This window comes from Bombina bombina, chromosome 2, assembly GCF_027579735.1.
Source record: "Bombina bombina isolate aBomBom1 chromosome 2, aBomBom1.pri, whole genome shotgun sequence".
In the NCBI taxonomy this organism is placed as follows: Eukaryota; Metazoa; Chordata; class Amphibia; order Anura; family Bombinatoridae; genus Bombina; species Bombina bombina.
In genome coordinates, this window is record NC_069500.1 from 124,230,953 (window position 1) to 124,249,653 (window position 18,701).

At 41.4% G+C, this 18,701-nt stretch overlaps 1 protein-coding gene across 2 annotated transcripts in view; it reads left to right on the forward strand.

The window, feature by feature from the left end:
- The window catches only part of ZNF131 (zinc finger protein 131), a 296,575-nt gene that overhangs the window by 72,987 nt on the left and 204,887 nt on the right, over positions 1 to 18,701 (forward strand). The window lies entirely within an intron of this gene.

Sequence of the window (18,701 nt, forward strand, 5' to 3'; positions counted from 1 at the left end):
TAGATAAAAGGTAAGCACAGAGGTAAAAAGTATATTAATATTACTGTTAGTTATGCAAAACTGGGGAATGGGTAATAAAGGAAATATCTTTTTGAACAATAAAAGTTTGCAGGTATACTGTCCCTTTAACCTGCTGTAATCCAAATCCATTCCAATAACTGCTAAAACAATATGAATGCTATTTCTTTATTGACATGATGGGCATGTTTGCTCAATATACTTCTAAAATGAAGACAATGTTGGAAGGATATTGCTGCAACTTATTTTATTTTCTTAAATGGGATTTTAACAGAAACAACATCATTGCAATAATGTATCTAGAATAATGTATGAATTTGAAACAGGATTGCACTTTTGTCACTGGACTTTCAAATGGTATTGTGCTTCCATGATGACGTGAACGGGTTTTATCTTTGCAGGAACGTTCCCGTTTGAAATCTAATTTATAAAGAAAACTGTATTGAAACTGACAATCACGACAATGCGACTGTGAATTAGAAACAAACATTTACAGAACACGATTCCTACACAACATTTCTAGATGTTGGGGTCTTGATTTCCATTTTCTCACTTTTTCCTCCAGACCCGTTAGCTGTAATCATATATATTACATACATAATTTGTGTTTTGCCCACTGCAGACAGACTATAAAATGATTAGTAATGCTTTAGTGAATATGTAAATACACCGCTAAAAAATTGTCTGCGGTCATTTCAGTGTCTTGCGAATGTGCAACACAATAGAATTATTCCAAATTGTCTTAGAATACTTGCAAATATATCAAAAAGGCAAGTTTAGGACTTTATCAAGTATTTTTAGTTGTTGAATTTTTTTTTAAGTGTAAAATTATCAAGAAAATTAATACTGTAATTGTGGAGAACTTTTCGGGGCCATTTTAAAAAGTGGCCTGTTTTTAGTGAGCTGAAAATGCATTTGTGGCTCCAGGAAACAGCCAGGAAGCTGCTATTGTGATTGTGTTGAAATAAAAAGTGCCCTTTCTTTCCTAAGATATGGTGAGTCCATAACGTCATAATTTACTGTTGGGAATATCACTCCTGGCCAGCAGGAGGAGGCAAAGAGTCCACAACAAAGCTGTTAAGTATCCCTTCCCTTCCCACAAACCCCGGTCATTCTCTTTGCCTTGGTGCATGGAGGTGGTTAAGTTTTGGTGTCTTAAGCAAATTGGATTTCTTTCACTTCAATCAAGATTGTATTATTTTAGAAAGCCAGACTAAGTTTACTCTGATCTTTAAAGTAGTTAGGAACTTGCAAGGTGGGCCTCGCTGCGTTTTCCTAACATGTTGCTGTTCTAGTATAGAAAGCCAGAGTAGGTTTACTCTGTTCTTTCTTTCTTACACGGGTCTCTGTGAGAAGTGGCGTCCTCTCATACCGGGTGGTCTGTCCCCCTGCCGGACAACTGGATGTGCAGGTAAGTGCCTTTATGTCTTCTGCGGCTAGGAGGCTGGCACTGAAGGGGTTAAGGACCCTCTGTACTTAAAGTGAAGGTAAAGTTACCTTCATCTCTATCCGGAATAATATGCTTTCCTCAAAATTAATATGAGTTTAATTCATCAATTTTTTTAATTATGATTGTAAATAAAGTTATGCCCTTTTTTACTCACTTTTGATGGCCTGCAAATTCAACCCGAATTTTTTTTTTCCCTGTGTGGATCACGTTGTTATGTTAGCCTATTGAAAATCTGGCCGTTAGGCGGCCGTCAATCAACGTCATTCGCCTCCTTTAATATATGCGCATGCGCTATATTTTTTCTTTCCTCATGTTTGACTCCACGCGCACTCCAGATTTGCGCATGCGTACTGTTATCTTCAAAACATAATAAGAACTAGGCTTCCTACAGACAATACGGCTACAAGCGGTGAGGAAATTACTTTTACCCAGTTTCAACAAAGAAAATGTTCGCCAGATAAAGGATATATTAAAACTCAGTCTTTATTAGCATCTTTAAAATTCAACAGTCTTTGGAGTACTGCAACAGAGTAAAGAAATCAGGCTATGACTACGACTGTTAAAAGATGCTAATAAAGAGTGAGTTTTAATATATCCTTTATCTGGCTAACATTTTCTTTGTGTACCTGCCTGGAATCAGCTGAGCCGCCCGATGAAACCGGTATCCTGCAATGTGATTGGAGCAGGATCTGTTGCTGCATTGACTAGAGATTGGCCAAGACGGACACACACCCCCCCGAAAAGAGCAGGAGTAGAGTTTCCAGCTCCACAGGGACGCCAGCCTCGTAGAGATACCACGGACACATGAAGTAAACAGATATCGCTGTTTGTGTCGGAAGTGTGGTAAGGGGGCACAGGGCTAGTGGAGCTGGTTTGAACTGTTTGTTTTCAATAATTTAATTTGCGCAATTCAGAAGGGGTTTGCCGGTTAGCGCATGCGCGGTGGAGAGGGATGTTGTGAACGCGCTTTAGAGAGATGTATAGAGCGGGTGGGACCGCTCTATACGTCAAAGATCAGAAAAGCAGGAAATAGGGTTTGTGAGGAGTCAATAATAGAAACGGTAGGGAATTATAAATCTTTATATTTTGCAAAATATAAATTATATAGAGAAAACAAGTTAGCAATTAACTTATCTAAGGATTAACAAATGCTTTGATGTGTTCCAACTCTGAAAACTTTACCTTCACTTTAATGTGGGACTCTGCATCCTTAAGGAAGGATGTTTAATGGCAGGGACAGGCACTACAAGGGTATGTGACATGGAGACTTAAGGTTGAACTTCACGGCAAGGAAGGGGTTAACCTTTTATATTTGCTCAGTAAAAAATGTTTTCACTTGGTTTATACAATTTAGAACACTGTTTTGGGGTTAATCATACTCTATTTCATGTGTTTGCTTTTGGCTGCACTCTCTCTGTGTCCTGCACAGAGACTGTTAGGAGGGTGTGCTCTTTCTCTTTTAGAGGCGCCACTTCTATGGGATGTTCAATTATATTTTTTTTGCGGAGCTATTTTTATTTATCCTTTACATGCAGGGGTCTCTTTATTGTTTTGCAGCCATTACTAATCTAATTCTCCCGGCAGAATGAAGCGTGATATATAATGCACGCTTCATTTCCTTGCCGAGTGTATGTTCCCGCCTCCTTTTTCTCCAAAGCGGAGCAGCGCCATTTTGGGCGTTCTATGCCAATATATATATCTAGATGTCTGGTTATGTTTTCTTCTGTTAAGTGAGGTAGAAACGTTTGACATAAGTTTGTATGTGTATGTGCCATATAATCGGAGAAAAAGATGTAATGTAAGATACCACTTTTGTTAGTGGTAGGCATTCATTTGGCCTGGGTTCTGGAACAGGGATCTGTTACTTAATGGCTCTTGAGGAAAATTGTTTGGGATAAACGTTTAAGTCCCTTATATTAAAATAAATGCTTTAAGAATAAAGGTATTTTTTTTTATTTTTGAGCCTCCTGTTCCTCAGAACTTATTTTAGACAGTTTATTTTGTCTCTGAAATTCTGTGCTGTTTATATTGACCAATGCTATTTAATGTACACATAGCTTTTTGCTCTCTGAGCCTCATGTCTTCTCAGGATGATGCTGTTCAGGCATTGCCACAGCTTACTCCTTAAACGTCCCAAGCCTCAATGGCGTCACATAGAGTGCCCTGCGGTTCCTCTCAATCTCCTGGAGGAGTGTATTTGCCTGCAGATTTTACAGCTCAGGTATTCTCTGCGGTATCTGCAGCTTTATCTGCTTTTCCTACTCTTCAGGGAAATCGCAAGAGGAAAATTAGAGATTCAGATAGTTTCTGTTCCGTTTGCTGCTACCCAGGTTGCCCTTCCTCATAGGTCTGATAAGGAGAATACTTCGGTAGCCTCTAAGCGTGAAACCTCAGATTTTGACTGTATAATTCCTTCCTCTGATGCTGAAGTGGCAACCTTCAGATGTATGCTTAATCACCTTGTGTATTGTTAAAGGAGGTTTTAGCTACTTGAACGACTCTGACACTCCTGTCGTTGTCAACTCTCAGAAATATTAGTCAATTTAATAGTTGCTTGATGTTCCTTCCTTTTTGGAAGTGTTTTTCTGTCTGTGCTAGGAGATTTTTCACAGGAATGGGAAAAATCAGAGATTCCTTTTTTCCCCGTCCCCTGTTTTTTCATAATATGTTTCCTGTCGCTGCCTCCATTAAATATCAGCATGGTACCTAATGTAGAGGGATCATTTCTACTCTGGCTAAGAGAACGTTCTCGTAAGTCTGGTAAGGAGGATTCGCCGGTAGCTTCTGAGGGTGAAATCTCAGACTTGTGTATGGTTAAAGGTGGTTTTAACTACTTGGATGACATTGATACCCCTGTCATTGTCAACCCTTGGAAGTTTTGTTAACTTTCTCATTTCTATTATGTTTCTTCCTATGAGAAAGTGTTTCTACGTGCCTTGGATATTTTCACAAGAATAGGAGAAGCTAGGAATACCTTTCTCCCTGTCTCCCGTCCTTTAAAGGTATTTCTTCTATAAGGTATGACGAGTCCACGGATTCATCCTTTACTTGTGAGATATTATCCTCCTGCTAACAGGAAGTGGCAAAGAGCACCACAGCAGAGCTGTTTATATAGCTCCTCCCTTAGCTCCACCCCCAGTCATTCTCTTTGCCTACTCTAAGTACTAGGAAGGGTAAAGTGAAAGAGGTGATAAAATATTAGTTATTAATTTCTTCAAGCAAGAGTTTTTTGTTTTAAATGGTACCGGTGTGTACTATTTACTCTCAGGCAGCAGATGGATGAAGGCGTCTGCCTGGAGGATGATGATCTTAGCATTTGTCACAAAGATCCAGAGCAGTTCCCACAGAGGCTGAGAGGTACAAGAAACTTCAGTGTGAGGAACGTTTTCATGCTATATAGCAGTGAGGTATGTTCAGTCATTTTTTCTGGAGAGACTGAGTATTTCAGAAAGGCTGACAGTATCCCCATGAGGGTAAGGGTAAGCAGTAATCCTAAGAGCTATAGAAGGGCATTACTAAGCTTGCATAAGGGGCTAATTAAAAAATGGTTGACACTGAGTTTTTGAATGTTTGTGGGCAAACGTTTTGGGAATTGGGAGTGCTGTTAACGTTTTTTGGACAATAACGTTTTTTGGCAACATTATTGAGGGTACACTTGGCTTATTTTTTGGGTCTCAGAACCCACATGGCTAGTTTAAAACCGCTCTGGTGCGGTTCTTTGAGGCTGTAAAGACATTGAGTGAGATGGACGGGGCCTATTTTTGCGCCTCAGATGCGCAGTTGTATTCACTTAGCAAGCAGTAAGCTCCAACTCCTGAGGGCCCTTGTGGAAGTTTTGGGCCAAATCGAAGCTTTAACCCCATTTTTTCAATCCCTGAGGGTAGGTAGGCGCCACAGCAGGGCTGTGGCGAGGTGCTGGGGGAGTTTTTTTTCGGATTTAGGCCTTATTATCAATCCGGTTTGCACAATAAAGGGTTAAATGTTTGTTTTTTGTGTGGGGCAAACTTAACTACACAAATTGAGCCGGATATCAAAAATTTGAAAAGATTGGTGTATTTTAAAGCAGTTTTGCAGAACGTGTATGCTTTTTTCTCTTAAAGGCGCAGTACCGTTTTTTAAGATTGTTATTTTTTCACTAAATAAAGTGTTTTCAAGCTTGTTTGTAGTCATTACTAGCCTGTTCAACATGTCTGACATTGAGGAAAGTCAATGTTCAATATGTTTAGAAGCCATTGTTGAACCCCTACTTAGAATGTGTCCCTCATGCACTGAAAGGTCAATAAATTGCAAAGAACATATTTTTGCTACTAAAAGTATGTCGCAGGATGATTCTCAGTCAGAAGGGAATCAGGTTATGCCATCTAATTCTCCCCAAGTGTCACAACCATTAACGCCCGCACAAGCGACGCCAAGTACTGTTAGTGCGTCTAATTCTTTCACCCTGCAAGATATGGCCGCAGTTATGCCTGGGTTGCAGGGGAAGCGCAGTAGGTCTGGTGTGAGAACAAATGCTGAGCCCTCTGACGCTTTATTAGCCATATCCGATGTACCCTCACAATGTTCTGAGTTGGGGGTGAGGGATTTGCTGTCTGAGGGAGAGATTTCTGATTCAGGAAAGATGTTCCCTCAGACAGATTAAGATATGATGGCTTTTAAATTTAAACTAGAACACCTCCGCTTGTTGCTCAGGGAGGTTTTGGCGACTCTGGATGATTGTGACCCTATTGTAGTTCCAGAGAAATTGTGTAAAATGGACAGATTTCTAGAGGTTCCTGCCTACATTGATGTTTTTCTGGTCCCTAAGAGGATTTTGGACATTGTTACCAAGGAGTGGGATAGACCCCCTCCTACTTTTAAGAAAATGTTTCCCATATCAGACACCATGCGGGTCTCGTGGCAGGCGGTCCCTAAGGGGGAGGGAGCTATTTCTACCCTGGCTAAGCGTACAACTATACCTATTGAGGACAGTTGTGCTTTCAAAGATCCTATGGATAAAAAATTAGAGGGTCTCCCAAAGAAAATATTTGTTCATCAGGGTTTTCTTCTCCAACCTTTAGCGTGCATTGTTCCTGTAACTACTGCAGCTGCTTTTTGGTTTGAGGCTCTGGAGGAGGCTCTTCAGGTTGAGACCCCCTTAGATGATATTCTAGATAGAATTAGGGCGCTCAAGCTAGCTAATTCTTTCATTACAGATGCCGCTTTTCAACTGGCTAAATTAGCGGCAAAGAATTCAGGTTTTGCCATTTTAGCGCATAGAGCGTTATGGCTTAAGTCCTGGTCTGCTGATTTGTCATCAAAATCTAAGCTTTTAGCCATCCCTTTCAAAGGTAAGACCCTATTCGGGCCTGAACTGAAATAGATAATTTCAGACATCACTGGAGGGAAAGGCCATGCCCTTCCTGAGGATAAGACAAGATGAGGACCAAACAAAATAATTTTTGTTCCTTTCGACACTTCAAAGGTGGTCCCTCTACCTCTTCCCCTGCTGCAAAACATTTTGCTCAATCCAAGTCAGTCTGGAGACCTAACCAGTCTTGGAACAAAGGTAAACAGGCCAAGAAGCCCGCTGCTGCCACCAAGACAGCATGAAGGGGTAGCCCCCGATCCGGGACCGGATCTAGTAGGGGGCAGACTTTCTCTCTTTGCTCAGGCTTGGCTTGTTCAGGACTCCTGGGCTTTAGAAATCGTAACCCAGGGGTACCTTCTAGATTTCAAAGATTCCCCTCCAAGGGGGAGATTCCATCTTTCTCAATTGTCTGCAAACCAGACAAAAAGAGAGGCGTTCTTACGCTGTTTAGAAGACCTATATACCATGGGAGTGATCCGCCCAGTTCCGAAAACAGAACAGGGGCAGGGTTTTTACTCCAATCTGTTTGTGGTTCCCAAAAAAGAGGGAACCTTCAGACCAATTTTAGATCTCAAGATCCTAAACAAATTCCTCAGAGTCCCATCTTTCAAGATGGAGACCATTCGGGCAATTTTACTGATGATCCAGGCAGGAGGGTCAATATATGACCACCGTGGACTTATAGGATGCGTATCTACACATCCCTATCCATAAAGATCATCACCAGTTCCTCAGGTTCGCCTTTCTGGACAAGCATTACCAGTTTGTGGCTCTTCCCTTCGGGTTGGCCACAGCTCCCCGAATTTTCACAAAGGTGCTAGGGTCCCTTCTGGCGGTTCTAAGGCCGCGGGGCATAGCAGTGGCGCCTTATCTGTACGATATCTTAATTCAGGCGTCGACTTACCAACTAGCTAAGTCTCACAAGTTCCTAAGGTTTGCGTTCCTTGACCAGCACTTCCAGTTTATTGCTCTTCCGTTTGGTCTAGCTACTGCTCCAAGAGTTTTTTTACGAAGGTTCTAGGGGCTCTGCTTGCAGTGGCCAGAACCAGAGGTATCTTGACAAAGGTTTTGGAAAACGGCACACATGTCTTAGTTGTGGGGCACGGAATGTAGGACTTGCCACGTCCAGTAGTAATCCAGTAACAAAAAAGGTATTTTCCAGCCTCCAACCTTTATTATTTCACATAGTGTCCGTAGAGAAAAACATACAACGTTTCAGGCCAGCCTTAGGCTCTTAGTCATGTATACTTGATTATACACTGAACCAACTTTTGTTTCTGTTTCTTTTTTACTCTAGATAATCTGTTAGTATGTGCAATATTCCTCTTTTAATTGTATATGTTGGTTTTTTATATGTTTTTAATGTAAATGTAAACTATTAGACTACTCTCATGAGACCATCTTTTTTTCCTGAGAAATAATGAAAAAATGGATGCAGTATGATTTACATCCACAAGATGTAACTATTGCGCAATAAGATGCTCACATGAGAACAGGTAATATGTAAAGGTATAAACTTGTGTATTGTGACAGACCCTTCTGTCAGGACTGAAGGAGTTAATTGTGTTTAGCTAAGAAACTAATTTCTAAAGACAGAGTTGCTGGCTCCAGCTATAATCTAATTAGTGCTAAGCATTCTATTGTTTGATCACCTCCAGAGAGAAAACGCCTAAGTGATAAGAAGGGCCAAGAGTGTCTTGTGGTTGAAGTGTTTAAGTAATATAATTCTATTGTATCATGTCAAAGGGCTTGTTCCCTCCATGTAATGTACAACAGCCTTTCAACCCCCATCTGTGGGGGGGGGGGGGGGGGGTCAGACCTGCATAAATACTAGGCATAGCCTTTTAATAAATGTCATTCTGTTTTAAACCTGAAACTGGCTGGGTTGTGAATTGCTGATTGTCTATGCAGGACATTGTTCATCTGGGGTTAACCCTTGGTACACAGTTGGTACCGTAACATTGGTGGCAAGCGACGGAATGAACCTTATCGCCCAGAAGAGCAACTACACAAGCCAGTAACCTCAGGAAGAGGGGGATTATTACAATACTGAATAAGATGGAAAGAGTACCAGGGACAGAAGGAACCAATGGGCCCAGCATATCAGACAGAACCCCTGAAGAAGCAAGCTTTGATCGGGCGGTTAAAATAAGACTGGCACATTATGGCCCCAACCCATCTGCGGAAATTATCGACCGGGTCATAGCAGCTGTGGAGGCCAACCTACTTCGCCAAAGCAGCGCTGCAGCAGCCCAAGTGGAAAAGAGAAAAGTAAATTTTGCAGCTTTTAAAAACTTCCTGGAAACAGAAGGAGAGATTGATGGGTTCCTTGCGGATTTTGAGAGGCAATGTGCACTACACAAGGTACCCGCAGAGGACTGGGTCACGATATTATCCGGAAAATTATCCGGCCGGGCCAGTGAGGCTTTTCGGGCCATTCCAGATGAGGAGGTTGGGGATTATAATACTGTGAAAGAGGCTCTGCTCTCCAGGTATGCGGTTACACCGGAGGCATACCGGAGGCGGTTCAGAGATACTGTTAAATTAGCTGGTGATTCCTACGTTGAGTGGGCATGTAAGGTGCACCGCACAGCAGCTCACTGGATAGCGGGGTGCCAAGCCGTATCTGGGGAAGAGGTGCTGCAGCTATTCCTGTTGGAACATTGCTTTGACAAGTTATCAGCAGGAGTTAGAGAGTGGGTTCGGGACCGTAAACCCTCCACCCTGCATGAAGCTGCTCGCCTGGCAGATGAGTATATGGATGCCCGCAAACTGGACACTTCTACCACTAAGCCCCCTGCTAGAGTGGAGTACAGACCCCCAGTCACCCCAGCAGCTGCCAGTTACCAACCCCCGGCGCACCCCTATACCACACGGCCTCCGTCCACGAACTACCCTCAGAGAGCCCGGTTCAATTCACGGGGCTACTCACAGCCTATTTGGTGCTTTGGATGTAAGCAACTAGGGCACAAAAGACCAGAGTGTCCCCTAAATGCAGCGAACCAAGCACAGTCCTGGAGAAGACCCGCCGGCGGAATCCCACGTAACTCTCAGCCTGCGGCCCGCTACGTAGAGGCGCAAGAATGCTGGAGCATCCTACATGAGGCAGACCTTGTGCAAGCTGCCCACCGGAATAACCGGCAACTGGTTAAAGTGAATGGGAAGAAGGTCAGTGGTCTACGGGATACTGGTGCTACCATGACCTTGCTTCAAAAGAACTTGGTGTCTGAGAAACAGTACACTGGAGACACTGTGGCTGTGAGGGTAGCAGGGGGCGATGTGTTCAGCCTACCTGTTGCCAGGGTACATTTGGATTGGGGAGTGGGCGCTAGACCTGTGAATGTGGGGGTCAAGAAGGACTTACCTGCTGATGTTCTTCTTGGAAATGACTTGGCTCCCCTTGTTTCTGCCTATGCTCCCATGGGTCCCGCTGATGTTAACCCTGTGACTACCCGTGCTCAGATCCGTGCAGCAGAGACTGACCCCCCTGCTGCTAAGCCCCAGGACGCTGAGCTCAGTAAATCTCTATCCGCTATTGATACGTGGAAGTCCCGTTACAATGCGCTGATGAAGGAGAAGAGGAGCGCAGAGGAAAAAGCACGTTTAGAACGTGAATCTCTGCTAGACAAGCTGCACCGTCAGACTGCAGAAAACACCAGCTTGAGAGTGGGACATGAAACATTAAAGACAAACTTAGCGACACTTGAGGAGAAGCTGACGCTGGCTCATAGTGAGGTGCAGCAACTCAAGGGCACCCTATGTCAGTATGAAGGGATTGTGGATACCTATAAAGAGCAGGTACAGAAAACTCGTAAAGAAGCTGATGGGATTTTGAAGGACTGTTTAGCCCTAGTCTGGGCACTGAGGAAGTTGAACCCTTCTTTGTATGGACAGGAATTCTCTCTCATAACGGGAATACAGATGGATTGTCCTGGCAAACTGACATGCCTACCACCTCCTAGTCCGGTCATCCCCAGGTTGACCCGCCAAAGGGTCAAGCCGGGTCTGCCGGAGTGTTCCACAAGGGGGGAGATATGTGACAGACCCTTCTGTCAGGACTGAAGGAGTTAATTGTGTTTAGCTAAGAAACTAATTTCTAAAGACAGAGTTGCTGGCTCCAGCTATAATCTAATTAGTGCTAAGCATTCTATTGTTTGATCACCTCCAGAGAGAAAACGCCTAAGTGATAAGAAGGGCCAAGAGTGTCTTGTGGTTGAAGTGTTTAAGTAATATAATTCTATTGTATCATGTCAAAGGGCTTGTTCCCTCCATGTAATGTACAACAGCCTTTCAACCCCCATCTGTGGGGGGGGGGGGGGGGTCAGACCTGCATAAATACTAGGCATAGCCTTTTAATAAATGTCATTCTGTTTTAAACCTGAAACTGGCTGGGTTGTGAATTGCTGATTGTCTATGCAGGACATTGTTCATCTGGGGTTAACCCTTGGTACACAGTTGGTACCGTAACATGTATAATCAAGTATACATGACTAAAGGCCTAAGGCTGGCCTGAAACGTTGTATGTTTTGCTCTCTGGTCCCTATGTGAAATAATAAAGGTTTTTTTTTAATTTTGAAAGCTGGAATATACATTTTTCTCTTACATGGTGTATCCAGTCCACGGATTCATCCTTACTTGTGGGATATTCTCAATCCCTACAGGAAGTGGCAAAGAGAGCACACAGCAGAGCTGTCCATATAGCTCCCCTCAGGCTCCGCCCCCCCAGTCATTCTCTTTGCCGCTCTAACAAGTAGCATCTCCACGGGAGGGTAAAGAGTATGTGGTGTTAGATTTGTAGTTTTTATTTCTTCAATCAAGAGTTTGTTATTTTAAAATAGTGCCGGTTTGTACTATTTACTCTGAGGCAGAAAGTGATGAAGATTTCTGCTGAGAGGAAAAAGATTTTAGCATGTTGTAACTAAAATCCATTGCTGTTCCCACACAGGACTGTTGAGTACCGGAGAACTTCAGTTGGGAGGAACAGTTTGCAGACTTAACTGCTTAAGGTATGCTCAGTCACTTTTTTTCTAACAAGACTTGGTAATGCTAGAAGACAGAAATCCCCATGTGGGAAGGTAAGCCGTATTCTGAGACTCAGTATAGAAGGATGGCTTAGTTAAAGGGCTTAAATCACTGGTGGACACTGTTATGGGGAAAATTGATTATTTTATTACTATAATCTGACATTTGCACAAGTGTTTTTTATGTTTGGAAAACTTTTTTAGGTTTTAGCTACGCTGGATGATTGTGACCCCATGGTGGTCCCAGAAAAATTGTGTAAAATGGACAGGTTTTTAGAGGTCCCTGTACACACTGATGCGTTTCCGATCCCGAAGAGGGTGGCGGATATTGTGACTAGGGAGTCGGAGAGACCAGGTGTACCTTTTGTTCCCCCCCCCCTATCTATAAGAAAATGTTCCCCATAAATGACCCCAGGCGGGACGCTTGGCAGACGGTCCCTAAGGTAGAGGGAGCAGTTTCAACACTTGCTAAGCGTACAACTATACCAATAGAAGACAGTTGTGCTTTTAAAGACCCTATGGATAAAAAATTGGAAGGTTTGCTGAAGAAAATGTTTGTTCAGCAAGGTTTTTTTCTTCAGCCAATTGCCTGCATTATTCCTGTAACTACTGCAGCAGCTTTTTGGTTTGAGGCGCTGGAGGAGTCGCTCCAGAGGGAGACTTCATATGACAAAGTCATGGATAGAATTCATGCTCTAAAGCTGGCTAATTCTTTTATCGCTGATGCCGCTTTCCAATTAGCTAAGTTAGCGTCGAAAAATTCAAGTTTTGCCATTATGGCGCGAAGAGCGCTTTGGCTCAAATCATGGTCGGCTGATGTGTCGTCCAAAACAAAGTTACTAAACATTCCTTTCAAGGGAAAGACCCTTTTTGGTCCCGAGTTGAAAGAAATTATCGCGGATATCACTGGGGGAAGGGCCATGCCCTCCCGCAGGATAGACCGTTTAAGGCCAAAAACAAGGCTAATTTCTTTCATGTAATTAGCAAGAGTCCATGAGCTAGTGACGTATGGGATATACATTCCTACCAGGAGGGGCAAAGTTTCCCAAACCTCAAAATGCCTATAAATACACCCCTCACCACACCCACAAATCAGTTTTACAAACTTTGCCTCCTGTGGAGGTGGTGAAGTAAGTTTGTGCTAGATTCTTCGTTGATATGCGCTCCGCAGCAGGTTGGAGCCCGGTTTTCCTCTCAGTGTGCAGTGAATGTCAGAGGGATGTGAAGAGAGTATTGCCTATTTGAATTCAATGATCTCCTTCTACGGGGTCTATTTCATAGGTTCTCTGTTATCGATCGTAGAGATTCATCTCTTACCTCCCTTTTCAGATCGACGATATACTCTTATATATACCATTACCTCTACTGATTCTCGTTTCAGTACTGGTTTGGCTTTCTACTACATGTAGATGAGTGTCCTGGGGTAAGTAAGTCTTATTTTCTGTGACACTCTAAGCTATGGTTGGGCACTTTTATATAAAGTTCTAAATATATGTGTTTAAACATTTATTTGCCTTGATTCAGGATGTTCAACGTTCCTTATTTTCAGACAGTCAGTTTCATATTTGGGATAATGCATATGAATAATTCAATTTTTTCTTACCTTAAAATGTGACTTTTTTTCCTGTGGGCTGTTAGGCTCGCGGGGGCTGAAAATGCTTCATTTTATTGCGTCATTCTTGGCGCGGACTTTCTTGGCGCAAAAATTTTCTTGTCATTTCCGGCGTCATACGTTTCGCCGGAAGTTGCGTAATTTTTTTGACGTTTTTGCGCCAAAAAATGTCGGCGTTACCGAATGTGGCGCCATTTTTGGTGCCAAAAGCATTTAGGCGACAAATAATGTGGGCGGCTTTTTTGGCGCTAAAAAATTTGAGCGTCATTGTTGTCTCCACAATATTTAAGTCTCATTATTTATTGCTTCTGGTTGCTAGAAGCTTGTTCATTGGCATTTTTTTCCCATTCCTGAAACTGTCATTTAAGGAATTTGATCAATTTTGCTTTATATGTTGTTTTTTCTATTACATATTGCAAGATGTCTCAGATTGACTCTGAATCAGAAGCCACTTCTGGAAAAACGCTTAACTGAGTTTCAGTTCTACCAAAGCTAAGTTCATTTATTTTAAATGTTATAAATGTTTATCGTTAGCTATGGTTTGTAATAAGTTATTATGTTATACTTTTACATGCGGAATCCATTAGTATTTATGCTTTATATATTTCCTTTCTTACAAGAAATATTTAGAAGATTTATAAGAAATAAATCTAAATGATTCTATTTTAAAGGCTTTGTCTGACTTTGTGCCTTCTAATAAAATTTTTAGGTCTTTTTTTCACTTTTTTAATTATTGAAGTTTCAAATGACCAACAACATACTGATTTATCCTTCTCTGATGATGTTTTTTTCTCTTTCAGAAATTTTCTTCATCAGATATTGACACTAACAAATCTACTTTTTTATTTTTCTATTATTAAAGTACATTTGTTCTTTGTTGAAAAGGTGTTGATTATTTTGGATATTAAGGTAACTAGTTCTTTAAGACTAGCTGACATTATTTCTGCCTATTTATTTCTTCTGTGTTTTCAGAGGTTTTCTTTCCAATTCCCCATACTAGGGAATGGAATAGGCTGAGAATTTTCTTTTCAAAGGTTTTAAACTATATTCTTTGCCAGCAGTTAAACTCAATTTGGAGGGTTCTCCAATTTATTGGGACTATCTCTAATTCTACTAATTATGCTATTGTTTCTATAGCAAAATAGTATTTATTTTCCTTTAGATAGTTGTATCTTATTTATGGAAAATTATTTAGTTTCAGGTACTTTTCTTGGTCCTGTGATTTATTTGGATATTGCAATTGTTTCATTTTCTCTGCTTACTTTAAGATCAAGTATCAGATTATGATTTATTTTAGCATTGTTAAAGGGACAACATTTACTAGACTAGGTGCTGTTGCATTTGTCTTGTTGTTTTGCATTTATTGATTATGCAAGTCCACTGTATTGGCTGGTCCTTTAAACTGGACTATCATGCTAATAATTTCATTTGTGTCTTCATTTTATTGAATATTTTCGCAAATGAGGGTTAATCTATGTCTTTAGCTTTTTTAGCTAGAAGAATTTTGTGATTTTTAAAAAAAAATTAAAAAAATAAAAAATCCATATTTCTTTTGTTCTAAGATAATCAATTATTTGTTTTATAATTGGATTCAATTCTTAACTGTTACTCTGGGCTTCAAGATTGAGTTCTAAGACTAAAACTTTAAGCTTATACTGGTTTGGTTGTTCTTATTAAGGAACGAATTCCTGAGTTCTTTCCCAAGTAACATGTCTATAATTGGAGTTCGAAATCAGCTCCCTAATATTGCGATGTACGTGCCGTATTCCAGCTTGGCTGGTAAGGGGCAGGTTAAGGCTTCTTTGAAATTTATTTTGTCCAAATTTCTTTGATTTTATTCCAGTAAGGCTAACACTTTCTTTTAACTGTGTTTCTGTCCTATATATTTTGGGTACTGTTGAAGCATGGCTGGGCACCCATGGGGTTCAAGCGCTGCTCAGACCTGGAATCTTCTGGGGTATTTCTTCCAGTTCCTTTTGAGGAACCGGGTTTTGGAGTTTTATTCAAACTATTTTGCCTTTTTATGGTCATTGATAGCATTATTTGTTTTCATTAGATACATTAAATGCATATTTTCATTTTTCTGTTTTCATTCAGATTATTTTCTGAGGATGCGGAATCTCATATGATTTACTTACTCTTCAGGACATAGTTAGAGGATCTTTTTTTCAAAAGCTCTTGATTCCTCACACAAGGGTCACCTTTTTTAGGTTTCCAGATAGTTTGTGTCACTGTCCTTGTCTCTATCAGACAAGGGATAATTTTATTGGGTTCCGTCTATCGGTTCCTTTAGTCTCTATTATTTCCTTCAGTTGCAATATATGCATAGAAGTTTTAGGTCTTATGGCCACAGCATTGGATTCAATTCCCTTTGCTCATTTTTCACTAGAAAGAACCTTTCCAGTCTTTTATAAGTGTTATTTCTTCAAGAACATGGTTGGAGGATCAATTTACCAAAAAGTTCGTTTGATTCCTCAGACAAGGGTAACCTTTTTAGGTTTCCTGATAGATTCAGTGTCCTTAATTCTGTCTCTGACGGACAAGAGGCGTCTGAAATTGGTTTCAGCTTGTCGAAACCTTCAGTCTCAATCTTTCCCTTCGGTAGTCTTATGCATGGAAATTCTAAGTCTTATGACTGCTGCATTGGACGCGATCCCCTTTGCTCGTTTTCACATGCGACCTCTTCAGCTCTGTATGCTGAACCAGTGGTGCAGGGATTATACAAAGATATCTCAATTAATATCTTTAAAACCGATTGTTCGACACTCTCTGACGTGGTGGACAGACCACCATCGTTTAGTTCAGGGGGCTTCTTTTGTTCTTCCAACCTACTCTGTGATCTCAACAGATGCAAGTCTGACAGGTTGGGGAGCTGTATGGGGGTTTCTGACAGCACAAGGGGTTTGGGAATCTCAGGAGGCGAGATTACCAATCAACATTTTGGAACTCCGTGCAATTTTCAGAGCTCTTCAGTCGTGGCCTCTTCTAAAGAGAGAGTCGTTCATTTGTTTCCAGACGGACAATGTCACAACCATGGCATATGTCAATCATCAAGGAGGAACTCACAGTCCTCTGACTATGAAAGAAGTCTCTCGAATACTTGTATGGGCGGAATCCTGCTCCTGTCTAATTTCTGCGGTTCATATCCCAGGTATAGACAATTGGGAAGCGGATTATCAAACGCTACATCCGGGCGAATGGTTTCTTCACCCAGAGGTATTTCTTCAGATTGTTCAAATATGGGGACTTCCAGAAATAGATCTGATGGCTTCTCATCTAAACAAGAAGCTTCCCAGGTATCTGTCCAGATCCAGGGATCCTCAGGCGGAAGCAGTGGATGCATTGTCACTTCCTTGGAAGTATCATCCTGCTTATATCTTTCTGCCTCTAGTTCTTTTTCCAAGATTCTAAAGGAGCGTTCGTTTATTCTGCTGGTGGCTCCAGCATGGCCTCTCAGGTTTTGGTATGCAGATCTTGTCCGGATGGCCACTTGCCAACCGTGGACTCTTCCATTAAGACCAGACCTTCTATCGCAAGGTCCTTTTTTCCATCAGGTTTCTCAAATCCTTAAAATTCCTTGAAAGGTCAAATCTCTGCACTTTCTGTTCTTTTTCACAGAAAGATTGCTAGTCTTCCTGATATTCTTTGTTTTGTACAAGCTTTGGCTCGTATAAAACCTGTTATTAAGTCAATTTCTCCTCCTTGGAGTTTGAATTTGGTTCTGGGGGCTCTTCAAGCTCCTCCGTTTGAACCTACACATTCGCTGGACATTAAATTACTTTCTTGGAAAGTTTTATTTCTTTTGGCCATCTCTTCTGCTAGAAGAGTTTCTGAATTATCTGCTCTTTCTTGTGAGTCTCCTTTTCTGATTTTTCATCAGGATAAGGCGGTGTTGCGAACTTCTTTTAAATTTTTACCTAAGGTTGTGAATTCTAACAACATTAGTAGAGAAATTGTGGTTCCTTCATTGTGTCCTAATCCTCAGAATTCTAAGGAAAAGTCTTGCATTCTTTGGAATATTATGTTGAAGCTACTAAGGATTTCCGAAAGACTTCTAGTCTATTTGTTATCTTTTCCGGTTCTAGGAAAGGTCAGAAGGCTTCTGCCATTTCTTTGGCATCTTGGTTAAAATCTTTGTTTCATCATGCCTATGTCGAGTCGGGTAAAACTCCACCTCAAAGGATTACAGCTCATTCTACTAGGTCAGTTTCTACTTCCTGGGCGTATAGGAATGAAGCTTCAGTTGATCAGATTTGCAAAGCAGCCACTTGGTCTTCTTTGCATACTTTTACTAAATTCTACCATTTTGATGTGTTTTTTTGTCTTCTGAAGCAGTTTTTGGTAGAAAAGTACTTCAGGCAGCTGTTTCAGTTTGATTCTTCTGTTTATAATTTCAGTTTTTTTCATTATAAGATTTAAACTTTATTTTGGGTGTGGATTTTTTTCAGCGGAATTGGCTGTCTTTATTTTATCCCTCCCTCTTTAGTGAATCTTGTGTGGAAGATCCACATCTTGGGTATTCATTATCCCATACGTCACTAGCTCATGGACTCTTGCTAATTACATGAAAGAAAACATAATTTATGTAAGAACTTACCTGATAAATTCATTTCTTTCATATTAGCAAGAGTCCATGAGGCCCACCCTTTTTTGTGGTGTTTATGATTTTTTTGTATAAAGCACAATTATTCCAATTCCTTATTTTTTATGCTTTCGCACTTTTTTCTTATCACCCCACTTCTTGGCTATACGTTAAACTGATTTGTGGGTGTGGTGAGGGGTGTATTTATAGGCATTTTGAGGTTTGGGAAACTTTGCCCCTCCTGGTAGGAATGTATATCCCATACGTCACTAGCTCATGGACTCTTGCTAATATGAAAGAAATGAATTTATCAGGTAAGTTCTTAAATAAATTATGTTTTTCGGTCCTTTCGCAACTTCAGGAGCGGACCTGCTTCAACCTCTGCTGCCGCAAAGCAGGAGGGTAACGCTTCACAGCCCAAAGCAACCTGGAAACCCTTGCAGGGCTGGAATAAGGGTATACAGGCCAAGAAGCCTGCGCCTGCTACCAAGACAGCATGAAGGGGTAGCCCCCGATCCGGGACCGGATCTAGTAGGGGGCAGACTTTCTCTCTTTGCTCAGGCTTGGGCAAGAGATGTTCCAGATCCCTGGGCATTAGAAATTGTTGCTCAGGGGTATCTTCTAGAATTCAAGGACTCTCCCCCAAGGGGAAGGTTCCACATTTCTCGTTT